This window comes from Leptopilina heterotoma, unplaced genomic scaffold, assembly GCF_015476425.1.
Source record: "Leptopilina heterotoma isolate Lh14 unplaced genomic scaffold, ASM1547642v1 Lhet_7, whole genome shotgun sequence".
Taxonomy (NCBI): domain Eukaryota; kingdom Metazoa; phylum Arthropoda; class Insecta; order Hymenoptera; family Figitidae; genus Leptopilina; species Leptopilina heterotoma.
The window spans coordinates 958454-968489 of NW_025111161.1; positions in this window are offsets into that span (position 1 = coordinate 958454).

Below are 10036 nucleotides of genomic sequence, written 5' to 3' on the forward strand. Positions count from 1 at the left end.
TACACGTAAGTGGGGAACCAATAGAAGAATTACAAAATACAAATGACCATATTTGGCATCTGCTATCCAGACAAAGACTTCTGCTTTGATTACAAGAAAATCAAGTTTTATAAGATATTGTCCCTATGGAGACCGGTACAAATTAAACACTAATACAAATTGCATTTACGCTTTTATTACTGTATGCAAATCTTAGTTTTTGAAAGAAAGTTCCTTCCAGTTAAACACAACTTGGAGTAACTGATCCTTTGATGACAACTTAAGTTTATAATGGTAGATAAATATTAATATTCCCTATTTACTGAGAAATGCAAATAAGAAATATCCTATAATCTGAAATCAATATTAAAATCTCGTATTTACATTGAGGAAAACTTCAATTCCGTTATTTTCTTGGAAAAGATCGGCATGATGAAATTTGCTATTTCGCACCACAAAATTGATGGTGATCATGAGAGTTTGCTTTACTAATTGGTGCACTAATGAATATGACGGGAAACCGAGGGAGCGAAGTACTTCCGATCTGTTTAAACCCTTACCTTCGGAAAGTAGATATTTCAGATGTATGTATGTATAACTGTGATCCATTCATTCCTTCCTTGCTTCATTATTTCACTCCCCCTTAAGTTTTCCATTCCCTTATACAAAACGTATTGCGCAAACGTTTCTCAGCTTTCTCGCGAATCCGTCTACATTTGCTTTTGCAATTACGAATTTTTTTTTATATCTTTAAAAAGGGAAAATGTAATGCGTCCGTTTTCTTTACCATCTTTGTTTTACACTTGAATACAGAGAAATAATGCACGAGCGACAGACGCGACTGGCTTCATTCCACAAAATCCCCACATTAATGTTGTTTCTATTGTCGTCATTCTATAAATATTTTTCAAAAGCCACCAACCATCAAGAGAGGAAAAAATTAAAATTCTGAAAGAAAAAATAAATTTTAGCATCCTTTTGTTTTAATTTTTCTTAATTATCTTTTTTATTAAATGTTTTCTAGGAAATTTTGTAGTATTTGATGAGAATTCATCATATAAATCCATATGAATAATACTTCGAAAAAAAAATCAAATGAATTGAATTGTTTTCTATAATACTTTGGCAAAGCAGTAAACTCCAAAAAATGATTCTCATGAGTTTCCAGTTATTTTCTGGTCGATTAGAACTAGGATATGATTTACTGAGAGCTTATTTGCTCATTACTTGAGAAACGTCGGTGCCAGGTTCTTTCGATGAAGGCAAAGTTTTATAGAAAACTTTAACTTACTGGGACATTATTTTCTAATGTACAAGACGAAGAAATAAATCAATTTTTATATTGCACCGCTTATCCATGACTGGCGAAACTTAGCGCGAACATTTTACTTAAATTGTGTCCAAATGACATAGAAATAATACAATTTATCTTAATATACTGCTAGCATAAGATAAAGTACGAAAATCTATGGTCCATTACCCGAGAGATTTTCCATTAACGACTCGTAAATGTACAAGTAAAAACATTTCCAATAAACGTTCTTACACAATATGCATTTTATGAAATGTAGAGTAATAAAGAAATACTGTCGTCTGGAATAACTTTGGACAAATAGGCTAATTTAGAAAATCACTTAAATGTTAAAAAAATTGTACTATGAATAGTTTCAATAATATTTTCAATCTGTAAAGGCAATCAGTTACATGTTCCAAATCTAGACAATATTTTGAATTGCATATTAAAAGTTCTTATTTCAGTCAAATTATTATTTTTTTGCAATGAGATGTGTTAAGAATTAATTTGTACAGACAGTTATTATGTAGTGGTAAGGTATTTAATATCGAATAAAAAAAGATTTATTTTGCCATTTGAGGTGAAAATATAGTGCTAGTGGTCTGGAAGTCGATTTAAAATGAAGTATAGTTTATCTGATCAAGTAGCGAGAATGAAAAACGTCCTAGGCGTATAGCTGGAAAAACTTTTCCCCGGGCGATCATTTCCAACCCTATTCGTTTTCAACCGTCGTTCCCTCTGTCATCTCCACACTCGTTTTCCAACTTGGCACTTCTCTTTGTATCGCTCAGTTACTTCGCCGATTTACTGTCTCTTGTGTAACACAATTTCATAACTGCTTTCATGAAAATAGTGTATTTTACTGAATTCCAAAAATGAAGTGTAATAATCAGTTGAAAAGAGGATTTTCCCAGAAAGACCCTTTTATCTGTAAATAATTGTTTTACAAATTCATTTACAAATTATACAATGCCTGTAGGTTTTAATTGCTAGTCCAAGATAAACATTTGAACAATTCTGAATTCTATAACTTACCTACAAAAAAGAATTGTTATCTAAATCTATTCATTCAAACATTCGTAATAGTTACAAATAGTTTATGTCTAAGATTGAGAGAGGACAGTATTCTAAGTCATTCTGGTCGTATATTAATCAAACTAGAAAATCAGCGTATCTACCTGACATTATGCATTATAATAATCAAAATATTCAAGATATTTTGATATATACTTTTGATTTTTTTTGTCAATACTTTTGATTTGTGCAACTATTTTTTTAATTTTTCAGTGAATTTCATTAAATTTCAAGAAAATTTTCAAAATGTCAATGATTCCATGAAATTCGCAAATTTTCGCATTTCTCGAATTGCCTAGGTGTTTCGTGAACTCACTAGGGAGAACTCGACATGTCGATACCGATTTAGGCAAATTGGAAAATTGATTTTATTGAATGATGTATTGATATATAAACAAACAATATTGGCAATAATCAAGAGTTTTGAATAGCTCGAATGAAATCCAAAGGTTTCTATGTTCAGTAGGGGATTTTACTGCGAGTTGGACAAAGTTTTGTTTTTTAGATATAACTTTTTACTAAAATAAGGTCATGGCCAAGGGCCAACACACCGCTTAACAATTAGAGCTGAAAATATACCTTTTCATAACAATTAACTTCTTCTAAAAATACAAATTGTATAAAATGGTAACAAACACTTAATAATTAGGAGAAATTTCCAGTAAAACAAGAACCTTTAACATGATCCCAACACACATTAAGATTTCTCCTCTGACTGTTAAATTTTCCATTGTGCTTAGCATCATTGGTGTAAGTTTCAATCTAGGTTGAAAGAACCGTATAGGATAAAAAAAAAGTTGCAGAAACTAGATTCTCGTGTTCAGATCCCATTAAGGCTTTAGCGCAGAAAAAGTACTACAATACTTTTAATTGGAAAGGGAGAACGTTGGATGTAAATAAAATAAAAGGATTTTGATCATTACTGAATAAGTGGATTCTTCAGATAAACGTGTTCGTTTTTCTCTACGGAAGAAAACTATACATGACTACATTATTATCTAGCTTGAATGCTCTATTTATCCTGAAAAATTTTCTGAATAAACATTGTATTATTTTCAAAAAAAGAAAATTAGAAATCAGGATTTTTTTTTTGGTGAATAATATTTGCTTTAAATTTATTGCTGAAAAGGAAGGGCACGCAACCGCCAATTACAACACGCAACATGAGAAAAAAAAAGCGTAAGGGTGACTTCCGAGTTTTAATGAATCCCTCGTCGTTGATGAATGGGGTAAAACAGAGAAAAAGTAAAACGTGGTGTGAAGTAACATTCATCAATTGGTTATATTCAAGGTCTAAAACTGTCAAGAGAGGCGTCGCCATCCCAGTGATGCTTGTTGTGAGATAGTGATGGTTAGAATAAAAGAACTTTTGCAAACTAACCAGGTGGCACTTCATCTGAACTTTCAACTCTACACTTTTTATTTTCTCCTCCTACCCTATCTTTCACCATCAACTCTCTTCATTCACCTATCGATCCACTCAACTTTCAACAATTTATTTTTTTAATGAACAAATTCCCTGATGGAAAGAAGAAGAAGAAAATTGATACTTTTAACTAAAACTGAGAGAGAATTTTTTAAAATTGAAATTTTTTGGAGGTTCTATATTTTAATCTACATAATAATATAGCTCAGTAAAAATCCCATTGATCAGGTGAACGTTTACATCATTTTTGAACGAATGTAATCAAAATTCATAAACAAGGAAGCTGCGAAGATTCTTAATATATAGGATGATAAAAAGTGAAAAGTGACAAAACAATAAAAAAATATATATAAAATATCATAAGTGATCAGAAGTAAAAAATGTTTTGTGATCAAAATAAGGATAATAAAATTGATAACAAAATAATAATTATTATTTACACATTGTTGATTATATTGTTCGAACTAATAATTCAATCGTATAATAACAAATCGTAAATTTTAATTGCTATTAACAAAATTGTAATAAATAATTAATTAACAAATAATAAGATTGTAATAAGGGCTCCTAATAAATAGTAGGAAATTGTAATTAACAAATAAAAAAATTGCTGCGAAAGAAGTGTTGCGGGAGCTGGACGATCATAAAATACTACTTTGGTTACATAATGTAAAGGATTCTAGTATATTTTAATTTTTATGGTTTTAAAAATTTTATTAATTTTGATTAGTAGAAACTAGAAATATAGTAAAAGATTTTTAATATTGATCCTCAAGAGGATGATAAACCACCTCATCAAATTTGCTTCTTAAGAAATTACACATTTGGAAGGGAATTTTATTTGTTATCTAAATGTATTTTACAGATAAACTAACAACAATCAACAATAATTTCACCTACATAAAAATAAACTATTATCAAATTTTTACTGCTACTAATTTTACCAAACCTATTTTTTTAGTATAGGATAGTAAACAAGTACCTATATAAGTTTATTTATCACGTCATAAACAATTATTATTTACGGCGCGCAGTAGCAAAATCGTTTCGCCTGCCACCAATAAGAAATATAACCGGACACCTTAAAGTCTTTTGTTTTCACTGGTCTTTCCAGTTACAACTTTATTCTTCTTTCTTCTGTTTATTCTTAGCGATTTTTTCTTTACGCATCATTATATATTTGTTAGCTTTCTTAAGAAAATATATATTCGAGCTATATATAAGACGATTCTCTTACTTTTTTTTTTATTTTTACTGTAGTAGATAAATTATTACTTTTTCAATAAAAGAATCCACGTGATATGTGATTTCTTGGATTCTATTGATTGGCCGATATTGGTATGCTTGACTTTTAATATTGAACCACTTATGCGACAATTTTTTTCAGAAATGAAAATTCCAGATATCGACCGAGGGACCGAGAAATACCGTTCAACTCTATGCAATTTTCTCCGCAAAACTTAAACTAATTCTATTGAAGAAAATTTCCAATGTTTGGATAAGGACATATATGTGGAACCCTCCTCCAACGCTAATGTCTACTTTAATAAAGAAGCGATAAGGACGCGGTTAGAAGTCGCACACTTAATACATTTTGTGTGATACTGAGATAAGATAAAGCATACCCATCTAGATACCCTAGAAGATTTTCTAATAAGGTAACAAATAAAGTTTCTATAATCTTCAAAAATGATTTTGAATTAGATAAATTTCTTAACTGCTATAAGGAAATTAGTATAATATTTACATATATGAGGCTCCACATCTTAAAAGGTCACTTTTACCATTTAAAATCAATGCTAAAAGTGCCCTTTTAAGATCCGGAGCCTCATATACAGTCCACTAAAAATGATGTTCAAAATACTAATTTGTAGTTATGTCTCAAAAACAAACTAAACGTACCCTAAATTGTATTATTTAAATTATCCGGCATAGGTGATCCAAACCTGATTTAATCACATAGCGGAAGGCTCTGATTTTAAGGAAAAGATTTTAAGAAAGAGGAACTGTTAAAATTCAAGTTAAATTATTGAAGGTTTATTTGAATCCTTTACAATTAGAATCAGAGAGAAAGAGTAGATCCAGATGTCTTCAGGCACACTGAAACAAATAAATTAGAACTTTGTGGAATCAATCGAGAATTTGAATGGAGACAAAATTTAAAGTATTAGTTATTTAGCTTTTAAAACTATTCTTAGAGTCGTAGACCCGAGAAGTGATACTTCCTTCAGTGTGAGGTCGAAGAAATTACTTTGTCTAGCGGAAACAGAGAATGCAGTAAATTTCCCTCAAATTGTTTTCGGACCAACCTAAGTGAAAGGTTCGAAGTTTAGGTGTCGATGTAAATTAGATTGAACACCCCTCAGCCTCGGAGTAATTAAATTATTTATTTGATGTTGATGTCGTGGTAATGCTGTCCTTAGAAAAATAGAAATGTGCCTCGTAGTAGAAATTATCTCCTTGAATGAATTTGACTAAGACGAGAGTCGAAGAAGGCACTTGGTACTTGAAGAGGTTTTCCGGACTGGAGTCGAAAAAGAATCTTGATTACAGTACACAACTAGTTAACTTGGTGGCGGTTGCTGGACTGACGCGAAGAACACAGGTATCTGATTAGACGGTGATTTCTAGACTAATTAATTTGAAGGCGTTTCCTGGACTGACGAATTAGGCAAAGGTGTCACCTTTTATATTTTTATTTAATTTGGGCGCGTGTGCTTAGTTCCTGTATTAGGCAGGTGAGTGACCATATATGAGGGTGACAAAACGTTAATGACTATATTTGCTATCTCTTCCCCAGGTGTAAGACTACTGGATCAATGTTGCTTCGGTTACAAGAAAAGGAGGATTCATAGGGAACATGTCAATTTATTCTTTTTATTTCTTATTCTAATGATTATTTTTAATTATTATTTTAATTATTATTTTAATTATTTTTTTTGTATTATATTTTTATTATTATTTTTTGTATCATTTTTATCTCATTGATTTTGCAGTTTTTTTTTCTTTTTTATACTGTAAATATTTAGAGCATTGATCGAATGTTGGTTTAAATGGTTTACGTTTAATGAATTAATTGGCCATGAAAATCAGCCTCAATTCGCATCGTCAAACACAAAGTTCCTCTACTGGCAGACACGGTCTTGCATTACGTTGTATTGTGCTGCATAATCGCACCATTGCCGTTACAGGAAGAGTTTGCAGAATTGGCTCTGAGGTCTCATCGGACATAAATTTCAATCAACGGCACCATCACAACGCCCCTTGGTCGAAATACAATTGGGATTTCATTAATGGCGTAGCTTCTGTTATTTCACAGTTATTTACTGCTATCCTTCACAGAAACGTACAGTTTGCGAATTCGAGAAAAAAACGTACCATTGGGACAAAATTGATTCAGTATATATATATATAGACAGCATCCACTATATTGGACAACGACTAATATTGAATCTGTTTTGGCTAAAGCTTGAGATGTCTTTGTCCATTTCCAAATAGTGGTCCAACTAAATCTTAGTAGTTAATTGTACTATTATTATGAACTTATTGACCAGAAGACAAAGATCTTATAAATTCTTATTTATTACTGAATCAGTAATTACTGTTTGGATAAACTTTGTGATTGTTGTAACATTCTTGAACTAAATAATTATTAAATTTTTTGTTTGAACAATCTGATGATAATCCGAGACTATAGTTTATTATTTCAAATACGATGGAAAGATAAACAAATCAAAATATTTGTTAATATAGATGAAAATATATTTCTTAATATTGATTTAAAAACGATATCTTGGAAAGCGTTGATTACTCATGCAAGACATACTAAAATCTTGCTTCTTGTAGCTTAGATGGCTTATCCAAATGTCCAGAATTTCGTTGCGATCCTCAGAAACGTCAAAGTTTGATTAGAAGTGGTTAGCAGGGGGCGTAAGGTACACATGTACTTATATACATACTCTCAAGAAGTTATCAAACTCTCCGGAAACTTGCTCATTAATGGATCGGAACTTCGGTGCTTTGGTAAATCTTCCGATGTAATCTACGGTTAAGGAAGAGTAGCAATTCAAACTGCCAACAACAGCTGAGCTTGCTAAACACTCTAAGTACCCACAGGTGCCATTTACACACGTTTCTAATTAGAACTTTGTTTTTTTTTTAAATATTTTCCACTTCAAAATAAGTTTTCATAAGCTTTTTTTTTCTTGATCATAAATTAAGTTTCAAAAGAAGAGAGTAAACATACTGATAATTAAAGTTTATTTAAAAGTCCGCATTAGTGGTGTACCTGTTTTATTTTGTAAGGTAGGGATTATTGATTAATCAAATTAATATGTTTAGATTTTCTCTTGGAAACCTGCAAGTAAGTGTCGAACATCTAATTGTCCCATGTAGGCTTCCTCATCATCAAGTCATTTCCTTGTTTTTCCTTCGCAATTTTTGGAAGAACACTTATTTTCTTTTCCCCACGGAACGGCACCTGAAAGAGACTAGGAAAGGGTCGCTGACCATGTGACGTACGCTGACAATTAATCATGCGCAAAATCATTCAAATTCAGATTTCACGAAAACCACAACTATCAAGACGGTGATCGAAAGAAACGAACAAGAGACTTGACAAGAAACGAGACAGACTTATGATAAGAAAAATGTCTTTGGCGATCGGTTGTAAAAAAATGAAAAGTAGGTTTTCTTCTCAGAATGCTATCGGTCCAGGAAGATGTGAATAGTCCGGAGTCCAGGTGTTAGATAAAGCCTTGGTGTTCGACTAGGTGAAATAGAACCAGGTCACTTGATGAAGAAGTCAACTGGATGAATTGACTCGTACTAAGCCTAGACTCGAGGAAGACACTTGGTGTCAGTTCACAACTACTTAACGTGAAGGCGATTTCTGGACTGACGAATTCGGCAAGGGACCTTTTTTCAAGCTCCTTGCAAGGGGATAATATGGTAATACCACACACTTTAATTACATTCGGGGTCAATTTTTGTTGTTGATTTATTTAGCCCCTGTACTAGGCAGGTGAGTGACACTAAAGGAGGGTGACGAAGTACTGATTAGCATATTTGGTTTCTGTCCACGTGTAAGACTATTGGATCGATTTTACTTGAATTTTACAAAAGAGAAGTATTTAAATATTTTGACTTCGAAAATAGTATATTAAGCAACAAGGGGATAAAGGCATCCCAATTTGGTTACGATGATTTTTGTAACACGAGTAGAGGTCGAGGGTGCGGCGCCCTCCACTCGTGCGACAAAAATCATCATAAACAAATTGGTCTGACTTTGTTTCCATATTACTTACGATATTTTTTATTCCTAATGCACAAAACTGGCGATTTCAGATAGCAGACGATAGAGAGTAAATGTTCCCTTGTGTTATGTCTCAGAAGGAAACTAATCATGCCCTAAATTATATATATAAATTGTCCGGCATTGGTGATTCATACCTGATTTATTCACAGAGCGGAAGGTTCTGATCTTAAGGAACGGGTTTTAAGAAAGAGGAACTGTTAAAATTAATATTAATAAAGTTTTTATTTGTATCCTTTACAATTAGAATCAGAGAGAAAGAGTAGATCCAGATGTCTTCAGGGACACTGAAACAAAATTAGAACTTTGTGGAATCAATGGAGAATTTAAATGGGGACAAAATTTAAAGTATTAGTTATTTACCATTCAAAATTATTCTTAGAGTCGTAGGCCCAACAAGCTTTAGTGTGAGGTCGAGGAAATGACTTTGTCTAGCGGAAACAGAGAATGCAGTAGATTTCCCTTAAATTGTTTTCGGACCAGCCTAAATGAAAGGTTCGGAGTTTAGGTGTCTATGCAAATTAGATTGAACACCCCTCAGCCTCGGAGTAATCGAATTATTTATTTGATGTTGATGTCGTGGTAATGCAGTCCTTAGAAAAATAGAAATGTGCCTCGTAGTAGAAATTATCTCCTTGAATGAATTTGACTAAAACGATACTCGAAGAAGACACTTGGTACTTGAAGAGATTTTCTGGACTGGAGTCGAAGAACAAACTTGATGACAGTACACAACTAGTTAACTTGGTGGCGATTGCTGGACTGATCCGAAGAACACAGGTATCTGATTTGACGGTGATTTCAGGACTAAATAGCTTGAAGAGATTTTCTAGACTAACTCGAAGAAGAAAGGTAGTTGATTCGGTGGTGACTTCTGAACTGGCGAATTTGGCGAGGGTGGCACAATTCCTTACAATGGAATAAAATGTTAATGACACACACTCCAATT